Genomic DNA, 27,660 nt, shown 5'->3' on the forward strand with positions numbered 1-27,660 from the left:
TTTTTCCCTCCGTTTATAACCTTACACTGAATGTGTGTGTTGAAGATCAAATTTTAGCTTATGTACAAACTTGGAGCAATGGGTTTGCTGGGTTTGGTGCAGTGGGGTCTTTCGAGAAGAGCAGAAACTTAGACAAACAAGGACAAACAACAGCAAACCAACGGTACTTTACGCTCTGAAAGTTTCAGTTGTATGGAACATTTTATATTATAACTTTTATTAATATATAAAAAATATTCTTCATCATTTATCATAAGATATCTTAAGATTTCTGGCAGGTTTATTTTATTTTGGAAAAACAAAAATCTTCATAGCACATTCACGTTTAGCTCCGCCCACAAAACTCCATTAAAGGCAAAAACAAAATGACAGTCTTTACTGTCAGAGGTTTTACATATAGTGGATACAAACTTTTGCACTTCATCCACACACACACACACAGTATTGAGGGCTGTAAAAGGGGTGGTAAATAGCTTAAAGATGCCATTTTTCTGAAACATTTTATGAATATATTGCTCCTAGTATTCAAGCAAAAAACAGATATACTTATAAAACACTACAAAATAAAAGTCCTGAGTGTCTATTTTCATATGAGGTTCATATTATCACCACTGTAGAGCGAGACATGACAAAAACACTCAATACTGAACATGGACATGACAAAACAGGAAGAAAAACTCGTCTGGGAAAAAGTTAAGTGTTCATTTGACAATTATGAGAAACATGGAATGACACTACATTGCGTTAGGAAGAAAACTTCACAGATTTTGTAGCTTTTTAAAAAACCTTCGGACAGTCAGGTTAATTCAGTGTTAGTTAGAATGGCGTGTTGAGGAAAAATCATAATCAACAAAACGTAAACAGGCCTGTTTCCATACCGGCTAAACGCATTAGACTTTAAATCAGGTTACCTGGTCTGACAAGACACATGGTAGTCGGGGGTAGTAATTATATCCGGATGTGTATTTAAGTCGAAGCGAACCGATCGTGACTCATCCCCACGCTAACCATGAACTCGTCAGCCGTCCGGCTTGTTAGCGTGTAGCTGGATTGAATTAACATCAAGCACAATCATTTGATAAGCATCCGGTCAATCACAGAGCAGGAAGTGATATTTCAGATCTCTAAAAATAGATTTCTTGTGATCCATTCCAGGTTCTGCTTTTGTTGTTTTCTTTTTTTTTCTCAGCACATGTTTCATGAGTGAAACGTCACTCATGCCACCTGTGCCAAATTCATTATTTCCACAAATTGGCAAAGTGTCCGAAAATATGAGCAACTGTCCTTGACAAAGCCCTTAGTTAGGAAAATGGGAGCACTTAAACACTCTGGATATTACTTTTCTTTTTTTTTTTTCGAACAATGGTTCTAAAAGTGCAGATTGGACTCCAACCTGTTTATTAACGAGTGAAAATTAGCATTTTAAAATTAGTGTTCGTTCTCTTCTGTGAATAGACTTACTGATGGGAAATGAAGTGTGGCTGTGACAATCCATTGTTAGAGCTCTAAACTAGCATTGGCACACGGGAAGGGGGCTATTAATAATTACACAAAAGTAACACACACACACACACACACACACAGAGCTTATTTGTGATGTTTTCAGTGTAAAATAATTGCACCTGAGCTCTTTTACTGACAAAGTATCGGAGGAATAACTGTGTGTGTGTGTGTGTGTGTTGTGGGTGATGGGGACAGTTTAGGGTTATCCCTAAACCTAAGTCTACAAATCAGTGGAGAATAATCACTACAGCTCAGATCTGATAATAAATAAACTTAGAAACGAAGTAAGTCTAGAATGTGTGTGTGTGTGTGTGTGTGTGTGTGTGTGTGTGTGTGTGAGATGTTTCTGATTACTTTTTTGCATATAACCTGGTAGAAAAAAAAGAAAGCATATTTACAGCCACCTACAGATAGATAGAGTGAGAGAGAGAGAGAGAGAGAGAGAGAGAGAGATAACAGATGGAGAGAGAGAGAAAGAGAGAGAGAGAGAGAGAGATAACAGATGGAGAGAGAGAGAGAAAGAGAGAGAGAGAAAGAGAGAGTCACTCAAAGGTCACTCAACTGCAGGCTGTGTCCCAAATCACACCTCTGGTTTTACTACTGAGAGAGAGAGAGAGAGAGAGAGAGAGAGAGAGAGAGAATTTGGATCTGCCCCAGTGAGCATTTCAAAACATACTGAAACATAGAAGAAATGACCGAAATAAAGCGATCCAGCGTTTGATGGCTCGTTTGATTCGATGCAAAACTCCAAAACTTTGGAGTCAAAATAACAACCGCTATTTTTAATTTCTCAGGTCCTGTCCTTTTCAGGTCCTGATGCAGTTTTCACTGAGGAGAGGCAGTGAGGTGATGAGGAGATGAGGTGATGAGGAGATGAGGTGAGACCATGCCGAGGGTGTTTATCACACACACGTTTGCACTGTGTGTTTCAATATTCATAATATGTGACTTCTTCTAAAACCTACAGAAGCTGTCAGGAAATCACTTTACACACCTCAATACTGTGTGTGTGTGTGTGTGTGTGTGTGTGTGTGCGTGTGTGTGTGGCTGAAGTGCAAAAGTTTGTATCCACTATAGGTAAAACCTCTGACATTAAAGACTGTCATTTTGTTTTTGCCTTTAATGGAGTTTTGTGGGCGGAGCTAAACGTGAATGTGCTATGAAGATTTTTTTTTTTCCAAAATAAAATAAAGGTTTTAATAAACCTGCCAGAAATCTTAAGTCCATAAAAAAAAACCATCCTCTATGATAAATGATGAAGAATAGATTTTTTTATATATTAATAAAAGTTATAATATAAAATGTTCCATACAACTGAACCTTTCAGAGCGTGATGATGATCATGAAAACGTAAAGTACCGTTGGTTTGCTGTTATGAGCTCTTAAATGATAAACCGGGTCCTTGTTGGGCTACGTTTCTGCTCTTCTCGAAAGTCCCCACCTTCCCCCCTCCCCATTTGAGTTCAAACAATGCCCAATCACGTTCCAGCTGTTTCCTTCCTCAGGTTCTGTACTTATTCTGTATTCGCTAAAAACCTGCTATCCCTTTTCATGCTATTAAGATATTTATAGGAGATCTTAGGAAATGTGATGCTAGGTTTCTTTGATGTGCCTGAGCATGTTCTCTCAAATCCTTGCTCTTGGCAGTCTCGCCTCGTTCTCCAGGTGGATTTGGCGTCCAACCATGCCACTCTTGGCTCAGGAACCGGATTGCCAGGGTAAAAAAATAAGCTTTGCCCAGGGCATCTCCGCCCCCTCATCGATATGGAGCCTCCCTCACAGCTTGGTGGATTTTTAGCCAAGAAACTATGTGATGCTGGGTCTCCCAATTGTCATTATGATTGTCATCATCACCACCATAATAAAACTCAATAACCATATACAATCAGGACCAGTAATTAGCTAATACCACTTATATTTTTTATGCTTTATTGCCTAACTCTTAATTGAAACAATAACCTGGCAATAAAACCCACAATGTCCCAGTTCCGTTCAACTGTAATGTACGTTTAGCATCACGTCTGGACACATGTGAAACAGAAAGGCTTTCACAGTTTCAATGTAAAGAAAAAAAGCCTCGGGGGTTTCCTCTGGGTACTCCGGTTTCCTCCCCCGGTCCAAAGACATGCATGGTAGGTTGATTGGCATCTCTGGAAAATTGTCCATAGTGTGTAATTGAGTGAGCGAATGAGAGTGTGTGTGAGTGCCCTGCGATGGGTTGGCACTCCGTCCAGGGTGTATCCTGCCTTGATGCCCGATGACGCCTGAGATAAGCACAGGCTCCCCGTGACCCGAGGTAGTTCGGATAATCGGTAGAAAATGAGTGAAAGAGTGAGAGTAAATATTTTAACATATAATGCTAACTCATGAAAAGCAACTCAGCTGAGCTCGGATAATGCTTTTCACCTCACGCATATGTAATTTAAAGCTAGTTACTTAAAATCTGCCATGCTAATCACATATATGGTCCATGCTGATACATCTCTGTAGATCAAGGTTTACTATACGGCGGTTTACTATAGGTTTACAAAACCATGCTGCATGGATGAACTAAGCTTAACTACACACTGCTTGTGTACATGTCGTTTGGAACTAGCGACAGAAAAGTGAGCACAGATTTTCGAAAGTAAAAGTGACAAGCTCAGAGGAAATACCACAGAACATACCAGACAAGCCTCCTGACACTTTCAAGGATCAAAGGTTAAAGGGTGCCTGCTTGCCCCTAACCGAGTGAAGGGTATGATTAACGATGCTACAATCCTCCTCCGTCTTACAGCTATTTTAGTCTTTAACCAGCAGACAAGGGAGATGAACTGTAACAGGACTATGAAGATGAAATCAAGGTGACATAAACACTCTAAATAAACAGACTGGTGCTCCTAACATTATGTTAATTACTGTTCTCTCGACTGTACATCACTGATATTAGTATCGACTCATTTAATACATGATTCCCATATATGCATTCATGGCCAAATTAAACAGTTTCAAAGATATTTTAGATCAATGACATTTTAAAACTTTTTATTTCTTAATCCACTGAATACTAATCCATTGCAGGTCTCAGTGTATAGTGCTGTGGTTAACAAGATGGAGCATGGAATTGTGCTCCTAAGCTCACACCCTGCACTCACCCTTAACCTTTAGGGCAATGATGGCTCTAACGGTTAAGGCCCTGGGGTGTTGATGAAAATGTTTGGAATTCAAAACCCAGCAACACCAGCATATCACTGTTGGGCCCTTGAGCATGGCCCTTAATTCTCTCTGGTCTGGGGACTGTATCAAGGCTGACAACCCTGTGCTCTGACCCCAACCTCCTGAGCACATTGAAAATAATTTCAATGTGAACGCATGTCAAACAGCCAGTCAAACAGCATTATGTTAGCAGTAGTTCGGGATCCACTTATTTCCAGGGATTCCAGAACAGCGTAACAGATATTGCGCCATCAGGTAGGCGTGGCCTAACCCTAACCCTATCCGTAGTTTTTGGTTGTTTATTTGTTTTCTAAAATAGCTTAACTGTAAGATAATAAAGCATAATAGATATAAAATATAAAATCTACCTGTATGACTGTTTTGTCCTTCATTATCCATCATAGGTATGCTTTTTTTTTTTTAAAAAGGGCGTTTTTCCAAGACCTCCAAAAACACGCCCACATTACGTCGTGGTAACGAAACCCCTGGAATTTAGTGAATGCCGCAGTAGATCAGTTAAGTTCTCTAACTTGGCCTCATGGATCAGACTTTTTGATGTCTGTTTGTCTAGACTGCGATCTGGAGACACTGCAGACCAAGTCACACCTTGACCTCTTACTGTAGGTGGTACGTGCCAATGTAATATTGACTTGAATTGACATGAATGCCAGGACCCAAGGTTTTCCAGCAGAGCATCATACAGCCTTCACTGGTATGCCTCCTTCCCATAGTCCAAACCATCTCATGTTCTCATTGCTATTGTAGGCACTTTCAATGGTAGACTACCGTCAGCATAGGCACTCTGACTGTTCTGCATCTGCGCAGCCCTGTACACAGCAAGCTGTGATGATTTGTGTGTTCTGACTCCTTTCCATCAGATATAACATTATCTTTTCCAGCAGTTTGTGCTACAGTAGCACTTCAGTGGGATCAGATAAGGTGGGCTAGCTTCATTTCCTAGACACATCAGTGAGCCTTGGGCACCCATGACCCTGTCACCTGTTCAACAGTTGGACCCCTTTTGGTAGATACTAACCACTGCATTCTGGGAACACTCTACACGATCTGGTTTTTGGAGTTACTCTGACCCAACAGTCAGTTAGCCACTGAATTTAGAGCTTGTCAAAGTCACTCAGATCCTTATGCTTGCCCATGTTTCCTGCTTTGAGAGCTGAATGTTCATTTGCTGCCTAATACTGTATATCTTACCCCCAATTTTCAGTAGTTTTCTTTTATGCATTCAGCATGGTTAAGGCTTTTTAGCTTCCTAAAACAATTATAAGAGTTCTCAACAGACCCTTTATTAAAGATTCCTTAACTGTTCCACAGTACATTCTGGAGAGTTGTTTCTAAGAGTATACCGTAGCACAGACAAAAAGGAAATAACAGGGAATAGTTCTGTAGAGTTCCAGTTCCGCCAACCTGACACCACAAGCAGTCCTGAGCATCTCCGCAGCGAGCAAATCGAGGTCAGCTGATGAGCACCGACACGGCAGATAAAAGAGAGATTGATCAAGGCGATAGAATCCCCGAGGTGGTGAAGGGGGGGAACAAGCGAGACACGGAAACTCTGCGACGTCAACCGTGAGGCTCGGAATCGCTTTCATGATGACCGCCATCATTTATCTCACTACACACACATCACATAATACAGCAACTGGAGATTCTCTTCACACAGTGAGGTTTCATTCACACACAAGGTGTTGATGAATTTTCTAAAACAGCAGCTCTGTCAGTGGTAAAGCTGCACATCACAGGTTTATATAATGCACTTGTTTTAATATGGGAAACTGTACAAAGCTTTTTTTGCTTAAGGTTTTTTTAGTTTTTAGTGGTGGTAACAGTAATGTGTGTAACACGACATTACTGGCACTACACGGCTCTCAAGTTTTGAAGACAAGCATGTTTTTTTTTTTTTATTGGTTGTTGCGTTAAATCTTACCCAGATACAACAGTGCTAGTTTCTGATTGGCTATTGTGTAGCCTCTTTTTGTGATTGGCTGATAAGTGTCAGGCCCAACTAAGAACTCCAAAGGAGATATGCTTGTATTCCTGCCCGGTTCCATAAAGACAGCGGTGCGGAGAGATACATTTTGAGCGCTGCGGCATATTAAATATATGATAAATAGTAAGTTTTTCTGTGTGAGAAATACAATGTGTGGTGGGAGAGCAGGAGAAAAGACCGAAATGCGTGACTGTCACTCTCAATGCGTGATACTTGACAGCCCTGCAACACATCACCTCATCATTAATTATTTGCCTTTGTGTCCACTGTGTGTTATTCCATATATAACAATTTTTGAGATTAAACTTTAACTTTCCGTTTAAAGCAATGTTATGTACAGCGATGATGAATCAGAGAGCTCATTTGCATAATTGTATGACATCACTCTGCACACTGCACCAAGGCTAATGAGGAAAAGCTGCAGGTTTTTATCGTCTTAATAAAGAGATTCGTATCCGTGTTAAAAACAAAGGAGTAAATACTCTTGGGTGAAAATGAATTTTCGGTCCTCGCCTCGTCCTTCAGCCGTAATCGTGACCCTCGTAATGAAGTGTAATTGTGATCGATTCAGCAATTTTTCCCCTCCTGAGATGTTTCTCGTCACAGAGCTGACTTTAATATCCAACCATTACGCCTCATACATATTTATGACCTCGAATTGTATAAGAAGTGTGTTTGGGAGGTTCTGAATGAATTATGCTAATTTTCAGTCTTTGGTATTGCTTTCTTTGATATATTCCGTCTGAAGCCTGAGAGAGGGTTATTAGGACATGTTTTTCTGACATGGACAGACAATGGAGGAGGAAAAAAAAGACAGAATATAATTTCATTGCTGTGTTCACTATTGACACTGTTTCTGAGGCAAACATTTTAGATTTTCTCTTAAAAAAAGGAAAAAAAAATTCAAATAATGCAAAAAAAACATACAAATGTTCTTGTACATAATTACTGTAATTACTATTTACAGCATTATAGCTATAATGTGGTGTTTTTTTTTTTACTTTGAATAAATACGTCTTAAAAGTGTACAAAAACAGAAGCTACTAGATACCAGAACTTGAGATGAAGCTTGAGATGAAGATGGTGTGATGAAGGCGAATTACAGTAGTACAGATACCTCGTCAAATTTTACCTCACCAAATCAACGACCAATCAGAATCCAGCATCGTACTATAACAACAGAATATGTATTAATTTATTTCTAATTGATATTTGATTTAATATATTTAGAAATAACATCAGCTCAGTAAAATGGGGATTTATTTTTCCCATTGTTCATCATTTCCAAACAAACGATGCAGTATTATGAACAACAGCTACTTTTTCTCCACTTGCTCCTCTTTTTCTGCCATCCAGAGGCATCCACAGATTGTACCAGCTTCTGCTGTGTTCTGCTTCATGAAGATTTTGGACCTTCGGTGAGAAGAGGCCAACCCTGTGAGGATCCTGAGGCATTTAGAGATGTGCCAGCAGTTATAACAGTTTATAATCACACCCTCCAGTGTCACCCAAATGAGGACGAGGTTCACTTTTGAGTCGGTTCCTCTCAAGGTTTCTTCCTCTTCCATATAAGGAGTTTTTCCTCACCACAGTCACCTCAGGCTTGTTCATTGAGGATAAATACAAACACATTTAAATATAAGTCTAATGTAAATCTTAAACTTTTTTGTACTATATTTTTTATGTTCTGTAAAGCTTCTGTAAAGCTAACATTGTCCATTGTTAAAAGTGCTATACAAATAAAACTGAATTGAATTCAATGGGGGGGGGGGGGTTCACGGTGGCTTAGTGGTTAGCACGTTTGCCTCACACTGTAATGAGTCTGTCTGTGTTTTGCCCTGTTTCTGTCTGCTGTCTTGCCCTGCTGTTAATTGTTAGCTCCGCCCACTCGTTTGTTGCCATGGACACTCATTGAACTCATTCATTCCCTCTCGTTTGTTGTCATAGTTACTCATTGTCTCTGCTTTGTGATTGGTTCCTGTCTGATATATATACACTGTTTGTTCACTTCCCTGTTGCTAGTCATTGTATGTGTTTCTGTTTCCTGTTAGCTCTGTGTTCTGCCTAGTGTTGCCTACCTGTTTCTTGTTTTTGATTAATAAATGTTTAAACTGCATTTGGATCCTCACTCGCCTTTGCCGCATCGCGACACACACCTCCAGGGTTGGGGGTTCGATTCCCACCTCCACCTTGTGCGTGTGGAGTTTGCATGTTCTCCCCATGCCTCGGGGGTTTCCTCCAGGTGCTCCGGTTTCCTCCCCCTGGTCCAAAGACATGCATGGTAGGTTGATTGGCATCTCTGGAAAATTGTCCGTAGTGTGTGATTGTGAGTGAATGAGTGTGTGTGTGTGTGTGCCCTGCGATGGGTTGGCACTCTGTCCAGGGTGTATCCTGCCTCGATGCCCGATGTCGCCTGAGATAGGCACAGGCACTCCGTGACCTGAGAGTTCGGATAAGCGGTAGAAAATGAGTGAATGAGAGTGAATTCAATTGAATGGTCTAATGTGTGACTCAGGAAAAAGAAAAACAGAACTCCATATGAACTTGTGGGAACGTTTCCGCTTTCCGTTCTGCACCAAACTGGTGACTGAACACTCGACAAATTCTCTAACAACGGGGAACAGCGTCACATTGGCGCTTTTATTTTTAGACCCGTTCCTCCTAGCTCTCAATCACAAAATATATAGATATATATGAAACGATTTAAAACAAATAGCCTTTAGAGCCGAACTTGTAGTTGTGGAGAAACATCAAGCGATAATTCTGAGCTTCAGGGATGGAAATAGAATAAAGCAGGGAGAACACGAGTCGGGTAATTATGGCATGAATATAGTCATTCTGTGTAGTGTCATAGCTTGGGGCGAGAGAGAGAGAAGGAGAGAGAGAGAGAGAAGGAGAGGGAGAGTTGGGGAAGAGATGAATAGCTTGTCTGGTTAGGGAGGGCAGCATGGAATGGTACTGTATAGAAGCTGGAAAAAGTACAAAAAGAGATCTCTTGTGTAGCGTAGAGGAGGATTAAGAGACGTCAGATGATGTGAAAAAAGGTGAATCTTTTTTTTATCATCAAAACGTAAAAAAAGTTAAAAACATAAGAGTCACAAATCGTCACTGTTAATTCATTACTGTTTTTTTTCCCTTTAAAATAGCAGCACTGATGCCGCTGCAGCAGATTTTGTATGATAGCGTATTAACGCTCTTCTTTTAAAACATCATCGTTTCTATGGTAAAAGCTCATGGAAGGAGTCTCCACTGTCAGAGTTAAAGCTGCGACTTTTATTTTACGTCATCGGGACGCATTTTTGTCCGAGTTACGAATCTAAAGTCTTATTTTTTTAAAACTGACGGATTAGATTTTTTTAAATCTTTTATTTGAAGTGTCGTAATGTGAAAAAAAAACAACAACAATCTGTGTTTCAATATGAATCCAGTCAGTGTTTAGCTGTAACTGGACCTCAGTGTATCAATGTAAAACTAATATCAGAGTTTAAACTACACTAATCTATTAACTAATGAAGCAGTGGACAAAACAATAAAGAGTGCAAAAAATAAGGATTAAGGACTAAATCCGGCGTGTGTATCGTTTTTAAGCCGGATCATTCCAACTGATCCACGACGTTGTTCCAGAGGTGAACAGACTGAACCTGAATCTCATCTAATATAAATCTGGCTAACTACGAGTCCGACGTCGATTAGCAAACCTGCGGTAAAAATGGCACAGAGATGAGACGGTGGTGTGAGAGTGGAGTACGAGAGAAAAATAGGTCTGTTCTGTTCCCAGATTGCCTGCTGACATTTCAGGAACCATTTCAGGAACCATGTGACAAAGGTTTTAATCGGCTTGATGATCTGCTGGCTGGCGTGATGCTCCCTGCAGTATCGCGTCTCAGGCGTGAGCAGATATGAACGTGTGTGTGTGTGTGTGTGTGTGTGTGTGTGTGTGAGGAAGGAGGAAGTGGACTCGTTAGCATGACGGTCGTCAACGCAGCTGCATGATTAATGTGATTCTAAGCTGCTTAGTCTTCTCCCATCTGGCTTTAGTGTTTATAGAATCATGCACAGAGGTCTGTTGACCACTCACAAGCATACACACACTCACACACACACACGCACAGGGGCGGAGCTTGATCGAAAGAAGGGAAGGGCCACCAACAATGATAATCCTCTGTAATCTGGTTTTATGGACTATTAAGGCCCCATTATGTATTCTCAGCAGCTTTACAGTGGTGAGACAGATTGAGAGAGAGAGAGAGAGAGCAAGTCATTAAGCAGATTTTATTTATTTTAGTGTTGAAATGATACAAAAGCATTAAAGAACTAAGGAACTGAACTGAAAACATCTCCAATTAAGAACCTGTAATATTCAGAGAATCTGTACTTGGTAGAATCCAGAACCTAGAAAAAAAACTAAACTTCTCTGTGAGACTCTCAACCTCCAAAGGACCTGCAAGACTCAAAGCCGTAGAAACTCACAACGTGCACAATTCAAAACCTTCAGCATGTTCAGAAAACTAGCAAGACCTAGAACCTAGAAGGCATCTTCAGGACAACGGAAATAACATCTGATATTCAGTACTTGCAATACTCAGGACTTCGCAGGTTCAGAAACTCACAGATTCAGAACGCTTGATATTCAGAACTTGCACCAATCAGAACTTCCAAAGCGCAAAGATTCAGGACAAGAGAGATTCAGGACAAGAGAGATTCAGAACATCTGAGATTCAGTACTTGCAACACTCAGGGCTTCCCAGGTTCAGAAACTCAGCCATTCAGAACATCTGAGAAGAAGTACTTGCACAACTTGGACCTAGAAGGCATTCAAAAGATGACTTCTAGAACAGACGTTGTGTTCAAGTTGGCAGCAGTTCCACCTCGTGCTCAGTCCACATGTTGACCAGGTCGGTGTTGTTGATGCAACAGATTATGACATTGACGCCACCTACTGGGCTGGAGGCTTTGGTCTCATATCGGTTTTGTGTTTGTGGGAATAAATAAAAATATCTGTAAACATGTGAACAGAGCCTGAGTTCTCTGTAGATTAACAATACCATCATGCATCTGTCTGCCCCACAGTCACTGAGTTGCCGGTGGTCACCTGATCATGGAAGGAAAAGCGCATTTATTCCGGCTCACTGCTCCCAAGCAGCGCTCATTTTTCCACAAATTTAGTCAAGTGTTCCTGGAAGCCAGGAAGAAAAAAAATGGATCATTTTAAATGAGCTGGAACATTTTAGTGAGAGACTTTTTGCGAGGCGAGCGGGGGCATTTTGTGATGAACGGCACGATGAGGGCCAGATGACGGAATACGAAGCGTACAATTATCTCCCATTCACTTCTCCTGCTATTACACAGAGTCAAAGGGGCCTGCACTTGATCTGAATATAACTTCTTACTAATGCATTCCGTCAAGACGGGTGGGTTATTCATGGCGCAACACACACAAGCACACAAACACACACACACACACAAAAAAAAAACATCTGTGCCATCCGTTCATACTGTAGCTGCCAGATTTTCATTTGTTTTTTTGTTTTTTTTTTAATCGTCACAGTTGTGTCTAACACTAGTACAGTAACCCAAAAACAATTTTTTTAACACTGGAGACTCCTTCTATAAATTCTGGAAATAAATAAAATAAAATAAAATAAAATAAATAATTAGTCTGTTTGTGCAAGTGTCCATCCTTTTATACTGTAGCTGTGAGATTTTTTTATTTTTATTTTTTTTTGTTATTTTTTTGGTCACACCACTACACTATTCCAGTATTGACTCCTTCTATAAAATGCTGAAAAAAAAAAGAAATAAATAAAAGAAATAAATAGTCCATATGTGCAAATATCATCTTTTTATACTGTATTTTTTTGTTTTTAATTGTGCCACAGTTTTTAACACTAATATAGTATTCCAGGAAATATTATTGACACTGGAGATAAATTCAGAAAAAAATAATAAATAAAATAGAATAAATTATTGGTCATGCAACAGTTTCTAACACTAATATGGTATTCCAGAAATAATTGACACTTGAGAGTAAATAAATAAATAAACAAATAAATAAATAATGAGTCCATTCGTTATTGTAGCTGCATGGGGTTTTTTTTTTCACACTATTACGGTATTCTATTAAACCTCCTTAGACAAAACTTAACCTTCTCTATGATTTCTATGAACAGAGGATCCTAAAAATTGCTGTGAGGATGTAACTATTTTCTATGTATAGAAACTAGATCACAGATTCATGTACTATATTTATCTGGCAAAAGTTTTTGCCCCGCTGATTTCTATTTCTCTAGCCCAAGGTCGATCCACTGGGAGAACAGACCTAGCGTTTTTTCTGTCCTTTGAGGACACGTAAAAAATGCTTCTGATCTAAAAACGAGATTGCTCCTGCAGTTTTCATGCAAGGGCATATGGGAAGGAAAGGGAAGGTGTGTATGTGTGTGAATGTGTGTGTGTGTGGGGGGGTGGGGGGGTTGTATGTGTGTTAAATACACACACCACTGCAGTATCTGCACAAATCTTCTATTTATATCAAGAATCTAAATTTATTGGGATGCTGTTTAAAGCAACATATCAAGGTAGCACTTTCACACTCAGAATGGTTTCGGAATCGTTTAGGGGCGGTGGCTTACGATTGAATTCCACCCGAGATGTAGTTGTACCATTCCATACATCACGTTTGTGTTTTGGGAAAAAAAAGGTTCTGTCCTCTTATACGTTCATCTCTTTGTGGGGATTCATGTTATTTTTTTAGTTCCAACACACAATAATGAAGGTTCCCGAAACATCGTACAGGAATAGCTGCAAACAACGAGCTGTTCAATAGAACAGAGAATCGAGGCTTGGGATGTTGTGTTGTTTTAAGTTCAGCAGAGAGAAGATTTCATTTCACTTCATCAACGGCTCATTGTGCTAGCTCGCTAATAAGCATTTCCCTGACCTGAAACAGGAAGACATGTGACAAGCTCAACCAATCACGTTACTTCAACTTTCAAAACTGAATCAGCTCAGGGGATCGGCTCCGTTTTCACACTTCACTGAATGTTTCACAAAAAAAATTAATAAAATTGAGCACCGTGTTCGTTGGTGCTAGCGGTTATTGTCCAGGGTCTCAGCACATGAGTATAACAGACTGATTGTTCAGTCAGCTGGATGAAAGAAATGTGAAATAAGTGGACATTGGATACCGAGGTCACTTATACACTGCGCTTGTCACAAAGAATATAAAGTCACAACAATGAACACTGGAGACAGCGAGTGCAAAATAAAACACTTTGTTTTCCGATCCTTTTTCACGTTATTTTCATGAATGACGAATCCATTATTTTGTAATAATAAATGAATAAATCATTCAGCGGTCTGAAATTTGCTGCCGAAATTTATTTATCAATGAAAAGCTCACATGCTAAATAAACGTCCATGTTGCTACAGAAACGAAGATCTGTAGTTACAAACTAGATAAGCCTATAAAATAAATCATCGATAAAACACTTAAACTCTCATTACAAAAGCAAAATGTTTGTAGCAAATAGAATAATTTGCCAGAATAAAGTTCGCAGAAGTTCATCAGTAGTTTGCTACAAACCTAATTTGCACATGAAAATATAAACTCGCGCCAAATTTGCGGTAACATAATAGGTTTAACAACAATTTTTTTAAGGGACTTGGTTAAAAAAGTTGATACCCCTTCACAGCGCTAGTCAAAAATATGTAATAGTACTACCTAGTAGCTTTGCTAGTTGACAGACCTTTAGACCAATCAGAGTCAAGAATTACAAGATACATATAAGATTACATAATATTATATATACATATACATATACGAATACATATATATTATATTCAAAAATAGACTGATCTAGTAATTAATCTAAAAAGGAGGAGCGATGCAATTTACCTGCATTGCATTCGAACAGAAATCTGAAAAAGTTATATAAAGATGCATTACAGTCTTTGTCCCATCCCTGAAAATTTTTGCTTAGCTCGACAAGAAAGAAAGTTCTGTTGCGTTTCTAAGATTTAATAAAGCCAGGCTCGCCTCTGGCAAGATGGAGGAACTTTCGAATATCAATGGCCATAATCTGATTCTCCTCCAGTCTCATTTTCAACTAGGAACTATTGTGCATATATAGATAAAACTACTCTGAAGGGGATGAATGAAAAAAATAAAAGTGCAATAATTTCAAGATCAGATTGATGATGTTACTCCTACACATACAAATGATGTTGCCTATGTTAACTTATATTGATGTGTCCAATTATGATATGATTTTAAATATGGTAGGATCTAAGAGGCTCACTCAACAACCTTGATGAAATTATAGACTCATCAAAATGCAGAAACCGCTCAAAATAAACTTCATCAACTGAAACTGTAATCCGTTTTCACATGACACGCCTTGTGTGTATTTGTGTGTCTGTGTGTGTGTATGTGTGTGTTATGAGAGAGAGAAGTCAAAGTTATTGTGTGTTTTTCCATCCTTTTGTCGACTCATGTATCATGACTCATATGACTCCAACAATGACATTGTTCACAAATGAGTCAACTCTTTGATTCAACTCTTGTAGTTTTCCATTTATAAGCCTATTTATGTAGAAAAAACTTACTCTTGCAATTAAATGAAATCAACATACTTCCCTGGAAACATTTTCAACATTTTTTCTGTTATTTCACATGACTCCTGAGTCATGTATTTGGCTCTCAGCTGTGTGCATGAGGGAAGTGTATTATTGAACGTCACCATTCATAAAATATATAAGTATATATTTATCTATTTAATGAAAATTTGTCTTCCAATTAAAGTTCAGCCACCATAACAGCAATGCACAAATGCAAAGCAAAAACATATACTTTGCCTTTTTTTTTTTAAACACATTTTATACACTCATTTACACATAGTGTAAATAACATCAGGATGTTTTAAGGATTAGAAGGAAAAGTAAGAATTTATAAAATAAAAAGCTAAGGCACTATTTAAGTCAAGAGGACAAAGAAGCACATGGCAAAATATTAAAATATTAAAAGTTAAACGAATCAAATCTTATTGGTCAGTGAGTCAAATGAACTGACGCTATTCTGAATGCACTGTAGCATCAGTGTGTTTGTGTGTGTGTGTGTGTGTGTGTTTTTGAGTGGGGTCCATGCTAACAAATAGACAAAAGCTAAGAAACAGCCGGGGGATACACAAATCACCACATGTAGGTCATAACCTTCATCAACTGCAGCAACAGAATATTAATGAAACCAGATAGATACAGTAGAAGATACCCACACACATATATATATACACACACACACACACACACACACACACACACACACACACATACGGCTATCTTGTTCAACCTACACAATTTTATCAAAATTAAAAGCTAAACCAACTTTAACCAGGGTGGCTTAGTGGTTAGCACGTTCGCCTCACACCTCCAGGGTCGGGGTTCGATTCCCGCCTCCGCCTTGTGTGTGTGGAGTTTGCATGTTCTCCCCATGCCTCGGGGGTTTCCTCCGGGTACTCCGGTTTCCTCCCCCGGTCCAAAGACATGCATGGTAGGTTGATTGGCATCTCTGGAAAAATTGTCCCTAGTGTGTGATTGCGTGAGTGAATGAGAGTGTGTGTGTGCCCTGCGATGGGTTGGCACTCCGTCCAGGGTGTATCCTGCCTTGATGCCCAATGACGCCTGAGATAGGCACAGGCTCCCCGTGACCCGAGGTAGTTCGGATAAGCGGTAGAAAATGAATGAATGAACTTTAACCACTTTTCTAAAGAGATTTACCACATAATGGAAAGTTAGCATTTGCAAACCAGTTTTAGCAGCACAATGTTATTTTGCTAACACATCAAATCAAACTGAAAGCTAGCAGGCTATTCTATTAAATATTATTAGACATGCAAATTTAGCTTGCTCATTTACCATTTTTTTCCCCCCAAAGTAAATCATTTTTTACTACTTCAGTAACACTGCTGTCTTGTTACGCATAGCATTTTGTCAGGTTAGCAGAAAAACATCACATTAGCAGTGAAAGATTAGCGTGCTAATCCTTCAGAACTCTTTAGTAATGCAAAGCTCCTGGATAATTTAAGTGCAAACTATTAGGCTTTATTATTTTATAAATGTTACTTAACTAAACAAGTCATTTTAGCAAACTACTTTATTTACAAATGGTTACCATGCCAACTCAAAGCATTTTAGTAACAGAATGTTAGCTTGCTGATTAATGTTATTGCTTTAGTAATAAACATTTTCCTTGCTAATCTATCAATGCAGCCTTTTTTTTTTGACCGTTAGCCTACTAATGGATTAAAGCACTGTTGCCTTGCTAATTCATCAAAGCAACCTGCTGCCATGCATGTTAGCTTGCTTGTTCATTACACCACTTTAGCTAGGCAAATCTGATTGCTAACCTGTTTGTTTATATTAAAAATACAAAAAGAAATCATATAATCAATGTCCAATATAGCATGAGTTTGTACAATAATAGCTATATACTGTACAATGTACAATAATAGCTATATAGTTATTTAAAATTAGCTTAGCATTAGTACTGAGAGATAAACATTTTCACATTGTTCCCTAAATCTGTTTTCCTTGTCTCTGATACATTTGCAGATTAGAAGGCAACAGAGTCTCTGAATTTAGATTTGGTGTCATTTTTATTTGCGAGTTTTCACATTCCCTCCCGTGAAAAGTCACACTTCAGCATGTTTAATTGGCCCATGCGCGAGTCGGAGAATTCAACGTTAATATTCGGTGTGAAGATGAACATCAGCTCATGAGTCAGATCTCTCAAATTCGCAAAGGAGAAAAACAAGATGCGAAAAGAAGACAATCGAAGGCAAAGCTCTGTGGAATATTCTTCTGGACGAGGAGCTTGCTCGAGCTCAGACCAAGACGAACAAGCCGAACATCTCTAAAGTGACACGTAATCAATTGATGTTTCATTTGTGGTGAGATGATGCATCATCTCTCTGAAAAATACAATTCACTATGGCAACCACATGGAGTCTACGATTACTTTAGGAGCTCTTATACATTTGTTAATCTAATGATTTGTTTCACGCTAGTTAACCTAGGAACTGGTCTAACTAATTAGCTCACAAAAGCTAGCTCTAGCTCTTAGTCATGCACATTAACCTTTTAAAATTAGCCTAAACACCAAGTTGGGTTCTAAGAAGGGAAACTTCAGGACGAAAGAGGGGATAAACAGGTGTGAAGAACCTTCTCCTGAAGGAAACCTGACACCTGAATATAAAAACTCCTACTCAATTAGAACAATGATGATTAAACCCAACTGCTATTGCTATGTTAGTCTATCTGTTGTTTATTTGATTATTTATTTTAATTGAATAGAGGGAATGAGGGAAAATGTAAAAGAAAAAAAATGTTTGGACAAAAGCAAACTGAGAGCCTGAGCATGTTAGCTTGTGAAAATAGCAGCATTGCTCTTCACATGTCTTTCAAACACACACAACGTCTGGAGACGTCTAATTTAGCCCACCGTCCTCCTTGGTATGCTAACGTTACAAAGGGGAAGAAACTCTATACTGAGGTCTGGAAAACACCCACACACACACACACACACACACACACACACACACACACACACACAGACCTAGCGAGAAGATGACATACAGTCTATACAGAGAAGCTAGCGACATGCAGCACTTATCAAAAACATGTTTTATTTTCAGCCCACCATCCCTCAGTAAACACCAAACAATCAAACTAGCAACAAGTAAATGGTGAGCTAGAACATTAGCCTTCATGCTAGCTAGCATGCCAGTCTTTATCATACAGTATAATACACAGTATTCGTTAGATAACTAGCTATTAGCCTACCCAAATATATATAAAATATATACTAATTGTTAGATAGATAAATATCAATTTTCTAGTCATTTGAGACTAATATACATTAAATATCAAAGATATTATTAGCCAATATTTTCTGTGTAGCCACAGCTGGAGCTAACTAAGTAGCTCGATATCACTCGAAAGCAAAATATATTTTAAAAAATCCTATATTTTTCTCTGTACTATTATCAGATAATGAGTCATCAGGGTAATCCTTAGCAGATAATATATTCACATATAAGTCTATCAGTATATTATTTTACAGTCTCGGCTAATCGAAACTAATAGCCTGCTAGCTAGATATCTGAATACCATGTATTTATAATTAGCCCAGCAGCTAGTTAGCTATTTTAAAATAACTGGTTATTATTTATTATTGAGTAGAGTATTATTTAGTAAATTCTAAGTACTGTGCTTGCTTGGTATTTAGCTTCATTATTACATAAGTAGCTAGCAGGCTAATTATTAAACACACCATATGATGGCTTGTATTCATACTAACTCGAGTACAGTGACAAATTTGGAAGATACTGACTCAAATATGTGCGTCTGAAAATAACCACAGGCACTCGCAATACACCTCACACACACAAACACACACACACACACACACACACACACACACACACACACACACACACATCTGATTTAGCCAGCCCTGGAGACGGTTGAGTCCTCCTTGGTATTTGAACGTTATGAAGATGAAACTCAAAACTGGGCCTGGAATAGTGTACAGACACACACACGTTACAGGAGTAAGGCGTAATCTGCCCCTCCTTACCCTCTTTAAACCGCCATTTTTGTGCATTAAGCAACCCTCAACCCTGCTTTGGAGATGTTGCAGCTGTTCCAAGCTAAAATAGTGTTGGTGTGAGTTAAAGCATGCAAACAAGCAAAAGTGACACAATGCATTCTGTTAACAAAACCTCAAAGTCGAAACCGTTAACTTGTTTAATTAAACATGCTAATGAGGAGTGTGGTGATGTTAGCATGTGCTTATTATAGCTAGCAAAGATAAACAGTGAGACTTTTACTCTGTGAAGTGCACACAAACGTGGAACTGGACTACACACACACACACACACACAAACTATCAGGACATTAGGAAGAAGGGGGTCACGTGATCAGTCACATGACCTTTTTGATCTCTCTGCAGTCCTGTCACGACTCGGTTCTGACAGCTGTCACTCGACTGTGAAATGGAGACAGGAAGAAAGAACAGATTTTCTCTGTCACTTCTTGCAAACCCGCTCACACACACACTGCAATTGGAGTCATACTCATGCCATTAATGATAATGCTAAAAGAGCTAGCTGCTAATTTTTGTTCCTGGTTTTGGTCTGAACAGCTATGTTGAAGGAAATAACTTGTTAGCTTGCTAAAGCTGTACCATTGGTTGTGATTTCACTAGCTAGTTCAAATTTATGCTATCTGGCTAGCTATGGCTCACTCGTTGCATAGTTTTTAAGTCTATACTTAAGTGTAGCCTGTTCTAATAATTCACACGTATTATCTAATTGATGGTGTTCCAGTATGAACTAGCTTGCAGCTGTTTTTTCTGTAATAACTATTAAAACATAACAATGACCTTTTCCAAAGCTTTATCCTTACATTTCTGTTATTCCTCACTCGTTCTTTTCTTTGTCAGAATAAAATGTCATCTTGCTAAAAGAGATAAATTTATCACTTACATTAAATCACACCTCAAACGAGGCATGAGAAAGGCCTTTTGTGCTTCAGGCTAAAAGAGAGAGAGAGAGAGAGAGAGAGAGAGAGAGAGAGAGAGAGATGATAGAGTGTTGTCCCCGATGGGACGGCTGAGGAGACACTGCCCTACCCATAATGCACTAGTACACATTATAAAATCACCACACAGCGACACACTCGCACATCTCCTCCACCTTTATACATTCTTCCTCCATCTTCATTTCTATTCTCAGCCTATTTTCCTCTCTCATGCGTTTAACCCTTCCCTACAACATTAACACACACTATCACTCAGCAGTGATGATTAGACTGTGTGTGTGAGACCTCTGTTAGCCATAGCCAGAAACAGTGATGCTAATTTAACATGAAAGATACAGTATATGAACAAATAAAAATAAACATAATAAATAAGTTAGCAAACTGAATGAAAGTTAGCTTTAACCTGTGTGAACAGCTAGCTGACTAACAGATAATAAGCTTTCTGTTGGCTAGCATTATAATGATAGGTTGTTGGATATCATTTAAAAGTTAAAAAAAAGTTTTGAATAAGTAACATGGAACTAGGACGCTAAGCAACAGCCTAGCAATTAACACTCGCCATTCTTATGTTATGAATGCTTGTTCAAGTTAGCTATGCTGGATTAGCTTGCTGTTAACATGCTACCTAGCATTACAAGAGTTGTTATTGTGCTAACAACTGTTAGAAAAGATAAAAATATAGGAAATAGCTTAGCAATTATATTTATTATTTATTACTTTAATCAAATAAATTAGTATGTGGGGTATTAAATAATCTGCTGTTAAAAGTGGAAATAAGATATATGGCTCAACTACAATATCTGTATGCTAATAACAATAAAACCAAGGTTTATAGTTTGTGAGACCGTTGTGGTACTGTGAGCTAAGTGTCGATTTGGTGCAGTGCAAAACTGTTAGCCTTTGGTTTCAGATGGCAAATAAATGAATAAAAATAAAGAGGTAAAATAAAAATCTGGTACTTTATACTTAACATGGTAGTTGTAAAGTGTGTTGTGTATTATTTGAGTGTGTGTGTGTGTGTGAGAATTTTTTTCTGGTCCTGTACTTCTTGGAAAGTTGTCCCTTGTGATCCGTGGGTAATGAGAGCTCGCTATGATGTGTATGTATGAGGGGAAAATATGTGTGAAAACCTGGGCATGTGTGTGCATATATGTGTGTTTGTGTGTGTGAGCTAGCGTCAGAAGCGTTGCATGGAATTAGCAGGTGCACCCAAGGTGTGAAATTACTTTTTGCTTGATTTCACCTATAAAGATCCTGGGTGGAAAAGTCAATGGTGCTACTTAAACCTGTTTTATACAACTCTTTTAGTGAGTGAGCTTCAGGCTAATGAGATTTGATTAGCTCCACCGCTAATCAGAGCCACTCGCAATGAACACAGTGATTTCCTTCCAGATCAAATTAAACTCCTAGGCTACAAACTCTACTGGGCTACTTCTCCTCTTTGTAAACGTATATAACACAGACATCTGGTGTTTATTCAAATAAAGAAAAGGCCCATGTGTTTAAGTCCTGATGCAGCATGAGTGTGTCACCTTGATGCTAACTCTGACAGCTGAATGATGAATGACTGACGCTCTACAGAAGACTGGCACAAAATTGGTTCTTCACGTTACATTGCAAGGCAGTTAATGAGGAAATTTACTTAAAAATGCTAATCAGTTTAATCAAGAGGGGTAGCTAGCAAGAGGGGAAGCATATAATTCTAAATGCTAGCCGCTAGTATTTTATATGCGTTAGGTTATAAATATATATATATAAATAAATGTAGCAACAATTATTTAGCTGTTTATCCTTTTCTTTGTGTAACATTTAATAATTAAAATGTTTTTGTTTTTGGTCAGTTAGACCTGTTATTTACTAAGATGAAAGCATCTAATAACAGGAAAGAAATACGATTTCTGTTCATTTTCAGTTTCGATGGCATGCACACCTTGTTTTCTAATGCTGGTGAAAAAAAAAACCCTAAAGTAATTTACTGTAAACCGGCTCTGTGAAAACAATTAAAATCTTCCCTAGCTGGAACTAATCCAACTTGGACTGGATTAAATGTGCCTAGAACTTTATCCTATTAAACACCTCAAAAATTTGAGCACCATGTCTGAACCACAGAACTCCTCAGGTCAGATTTAAGTTGAAAGTAAACTGGACCTTCATTAGAAGGACAGGTAACCACTCTTCATCACTGACATTTCCCATTTTACCCTTTAAGCTATGGAACGTAAAGTTACACCATTTTCTACATCACTTCTCACACTGGACACCAGCCTTGTTCTCTCAAAGCCCATTTGAGTAAAGGCATTTTCATTAAAGGGTCAGATTTGGGTTGAAACCAGCCTGAAGGTCTGACAAAACCTCAGAACTAGAACTAGAAACTACCCCTTATCACTGAAGCTGAACTGCATGGAAATACACTTCTGTGTCTACTATCCCATTCAACACAAATTCTATCATTTCCTGGAGATGTACAACAACAATGATACAAGCTGCAGTATCTATAAACAACCTCATGTGACCTTTTGGTTGAATGTTCCATCTTGAGAACCAAACCTCCTACATGACTCTCAAAACCAAGGGAACATACGCATTAACACTATTCTACATCCTTGCACTTACTGGGCACCAACTCTTTCCTCCCATCAATGGACCTTCAATGGATTTGAGCTACAAACAGGTCAGATTTGGGCTGAAACCACCATCCATTACAGGAATTGGGAACAATTGTCTAACCCATATTTATGTGGTTTGATCATTGAGAACTGAACACTAGACACACCAAAACACTTGAACAGATGGACGTCATGTGAAGAACATAGGGTTCATGATCCATCTCAAAAATTGGTATCTATTGGGATAAAGGATAAAGAATGATTTTATGGTTAATGACACCATTTTATTGAATGCGTAATTGGGAAAGTTTGGTCTCAATTGGTCCCCAAACACCGGACACCAACAATTCTCCTGGAGATGTAGCTTCCCATAAACAAAAAATGCCAAATAGTCTTTAGGAAACCATCAGGGCTCCAATACTAGAACCTGAGACATCTATAATAGTAATCATTTTGCATGTCCTCCACATTAGACCTTCATTAAACCAAATTAGACCTCCATTATAAAGCTTGGTGAATATTTTATGTCCCAAATCCTTTTAGGATAAAGCACAATCAAGGCATACGAATTGATAACAGAGGCCCTTTCTGTAGAAGCAGCAAGTCTGACCATCATGTGTCCTGACCCATGATGAAACCCATTAAAAAGAATGCCAGGCTTAACACAGAATCCTTTCAGCCTGACTCTATAAAGCAGAAACAAGTGTCTGGACATTTTTTTCTCTAGTATACTGTCCAACCATATATATATCTAAGTTGAAAGGATAGATATTTGAAATCGTTCTGTGTCTTTGGTGCTAGATATCCTACATAAATAAACAAAGCATCTTATCCAGTACCTCCCACTGTGTGTGTGTGTGTGTGTGGCTCTTTGGTTATCCATGTGGTACTCTTTGGCTCAGGTCTCTGATGTTCTCCCACGAGGCTTCACATCAACAGAGTAGGCATGCAAAGCGATATTTCAAAGCCACGGCCTGCTTTCGGCTCTGCATATCAATAAATGAAATCCGCTTGCTGCTAGTCACTGTGTTTGGAACAGGAACGCTTAATGATGAAGAGAATTATGGTGCATCTGATATTGAATCTATTACTGAGCCAGAAATTTAAGACACACACACATACTCACTCACTCACTCACTCACACACACACACACACACACACACACACACAAATATATGGAAGAAGAAACTGCACAGTGACTGACTCATATTTTTATGAAAATTATGCAAATTCAAAAAATGCCTGATCAACATAATTATGAAATATGAACATTAATAAACAGTGTCCAAAAAATGTTGCTTAGTTCTTACTTGTGTATTATAATACCCATGAATGTCTCTGTTTAGTACTAGAGTACTTTAGAACTCTGGGAACTGGCTAGAAAGTACAGGAAGATCTTTATACCTTTACATTCGTAAAGAATGGAAAGATTTATGCATATTCATGATATGCAAATTGGAAATGGCATAATTTTTTATATTGCCATCAGTCTTCATCCCTTCTCTTCATTCATACCATCTGAAGTGTAATACAATATAAATGAAATAGCACATAATGGAATGTGCTGTTATACATATGATATAATTTTGTTTTATATTTTCAAATAGAATATTTTTATAATAATCCCTTTTCTATGCCAGGATGTGTTTAATTCCTCATAGACCACAACAATCACTAACAATTAGAATACACATTTATAGCTGTCAATCAATACCTTCTGACCAATCAGCATCCAGAATTCTGGCTTAAGTGGTATAAGAGGAATAAAACCACCTCAGAACATGTTGTTTTAGGAAAAGAATCCACTTCAGTGAATAACTCTGCTTCATAACAGCAGTCTTCTTGTTGATTATATCCATATTACATCAGGATAAAAGTATTTTATTCTTTTTGTAACTCAGCAATTGATTAAACTTTGATATTAGGTCAGCTTGAAGATTTCTCATGAATTAATTACAGTAATTTAGTTGGTTATTTTGTGAGAGAAAACATTTAGTGTCATCCAGTGTTGTAATGTAAGGGAGTACAAATACTTCGTTACTATACTTACAGTAAGTAGAAGTCTCACGTATCTGTACTTTACTTCGCTATTTAAATTTATGTCAACTTTCACTTTTACTCCACTACATTTCCTAGATAAAATGTATACTTTTACTCCGCTATATTTCCACTAAGCATCTTCATTACTCTTTACTACAAAATAAAATCAGACATCAGAAATGTGTGCGACTGCAATAAGGGAGGTTTGGCAAATCACTGCTCCTAGATTGCATTACGCACGTCCGCACGCTCTATTTCAGTGTAATGTTGCAAAGGAGGAGGAAGCACAACTGAAACCGCCATGGAAGCACCTACTGGAGGACCTCCCGTTATAGTAGACGACCACCCTGACGATAGTGGTGAGCTCGGTGAACAGGGTGAAGAAGATAAAGTTATACACTCATTCCTGCCGGATGAAGTGCCTCTTATGCCTACCGAAAATCACTGAAATTTTATTTTTTACTTTTACTTCAAATACTTAAGCACATTAAATATCAGAAAATGACTTTTGATACTTAAGTACAGTAAATATCAGATACTTTAAGACTTTTACTTGAGTAATATTCTAAAAGGTAACTTTCACTTCTACCAAAGTCTTTTTCTAGTACGATACTTGTACTTTTACTCAAGTATTGCTTTCTAGTACTTTATACAACCTGGTGTCATCTGCATTTTTGTTTGCTAGCATCAAGCTAACTCTACAAAGCTGCTAATCTGTTGTTCTTGTTTTTTCTTAGTTCTGTTTCCAGCTGCAAATGAGACACTTGGATGCTTGTATTAAAAAAATAATAAGCTGAGCAAGTTAGATTGTTGATCGTGATTGCTTTTTTTTTTCCTGAGTATGATTACATTAACTAAACAGAGTGAACTTCACCGATCTCATCAATAGTTCATTACGCTAGCTCACTAATGACTGAATGTTTGTTGTTTTATCACAGCTGTAGGTCTGTCCAGAAAAAAAAGTGAAAAATGGTGACGAAGGAAAAAAAAAAACGTCATTCATTTCCAGTCAGGTTAATTTGTGTTAGCTTAGCCTGAGGTGATTGCTAATGCCTTAGTGCCAGGGAAAGAATTTAATTCCTGAATTAACCTCTCTCTCTCTCTCTCTCTCTCTCTCTCTCTCTCTGTTTTTCCTCTAATGTTAGTTGGAAGTAAAATTGCATGAAGGTTCAATCTAGGTCGCTGCATTTCTCAGTCCTGTCAGTCCATCAGTTTTCTCACTAGGGGATTCAGAGAAGACAGAAGAACGGTGAAGTGAAGGAAATGAGCAACACCGCATTTCCTCAATTCTGCTTTATTCTTCTGTTTCGCAACACCATGGTGATAGCACAGCAAGAAAAAATACACAAGAGGGTAAAGGGAAAGTCAGGGATATTATATAGTTCTAGACACATAGCAGGGAGTCAAAGCGTTTCTTCTGGTGCTTGATGTTTGACCTCCAGCTTTTGAAAATGGCTTTTACGCTTCAGCCAGGAAACTACGCTCGTACCAATGTTCTACTCTGCATTTCAAAGAGATAAGCGAGAACGAGTGAAGTAGAGAGATTGTAATAACTTCCCGACACAGATATCAGCTCTATCCTGAAATATGCTGTCAATAATGCATTAGGAGTAAATAAAACATGGCCGCCAGGCTTTAGCCTCAAATGAAGTGGCTTGACGTTATGTTGAGTTGAAGTGCTGAGCAAATCCTTCTCTTTAAGTTGCTCTGGAAATACTTGTCAGTTACAATTTATTTACAAACAAACAAAATACAGTACAACTAATTTCCCAAACTGCAACCATAACTAGCTAGCTTACTTAACTAGCCAGTGCATTAGAAAGAAAATGACTTTGCGATTACGGTACATTTTAAAATCACAGGTGTTCTCTATGTTAGATTATACTATAAAGAGCCACTAATCATAAAGAAGAATAGTGCTACACTGTGTTTACGTGAGCGTGATTGTTATTATAATGAAACATTATTTAAAGTGGTGTCATTAGAAGATTTTTTTAAATCTGTTAGCATGTTTCGTTTATGTTTTTTTGTTTAACTCTAAAACAGAGATTCCAAAACCTGCCAAATTGTACATGATGGAGTTCATGGTGTTGAATTTCCAGCTCTCTATCTGATCAAGCATCTGCGGGATGGGTCGGACAGGCAAGTCCGATCCCATGGAGACTCCGCCTTCTTACTTTCAGAACTTAAAGGATCTGCTGATAACATCCTGGTAACAGGTACCACAGCACACCTTCAGAGGTCTTGTTGACTCCATGCCTTGATGGATCAAAGCTGTTTTGGTGGCACAATGAGTAGCAACACAATATTAAGCAGGTGGTTCTCATGTTATAGCTGATCGGTTTGTATCAACCCGCATTTTGATTTATTTTAAAGAAGCAGTAACGTGAGTTGGCGGATGTGCTTTTATTACAGTGCTTAGATCACTGGATATATATGAATAATTCAGAAATTCTTTACCCAAAACATCATTACAAACAAAACGCTATATAATTAGCAGAGCCACTGGGTGCATAAAAAAACTCTTTTGGTCTGGAGTGAGGCATAATTATAGATATATAGAACAAAATTTTATCATTTTATCTTTTAAATATTGCTGTAAATTTAAAAATATAACATTTTTAGGCTCACCCTTGAGGTATTCCCATCCATTCCTATCCACTTTTTAATGATACATCAGTTACACTGGTCCCTTATTCTAATCTTGACCGGGC

General features: G+C 38.3%; 2 protein-coding genes across 2 annotated transcripts in view; one reads left to right on the top strand and one right to left on the bottom strand.

The window, feature by feature from the left end:
- The window catches only part of LOC132857816 (eukaryotic translation initiation factor 4 gamma 1-like), a 796,411-nt gene that overhangs the window by 242,324 nt on the left and 526,427 nt on the right, over positions 1 to 27,660 (top strand). The gene's annotated exons all lie outside the window — the stretch shown is intronic.
- igsf11 (immunoglobulin superfamily member 11) overlaps positions 1 to 27,660 on the bottom strand; it is a 78,372-nt gene that overhangs the window by 23,657 nt on the left and 27,055 nt on the right. The window lies entirely within an intron of this gene.

This window comes from Tachysurus vachellii, chromosome 15, assembly GCF_030014155.1.
Source record: "Tachysurus vachellii isolate PV-2020 chromosome 15, HZAU_Pvac_v1, whole genome shotgun sequence".
NCBI lineage: Eukaryota > Metazoa > Chordata > Actinopteri > Siluriformes > Bagridae > Tachysurus > Tachysurus vachellii.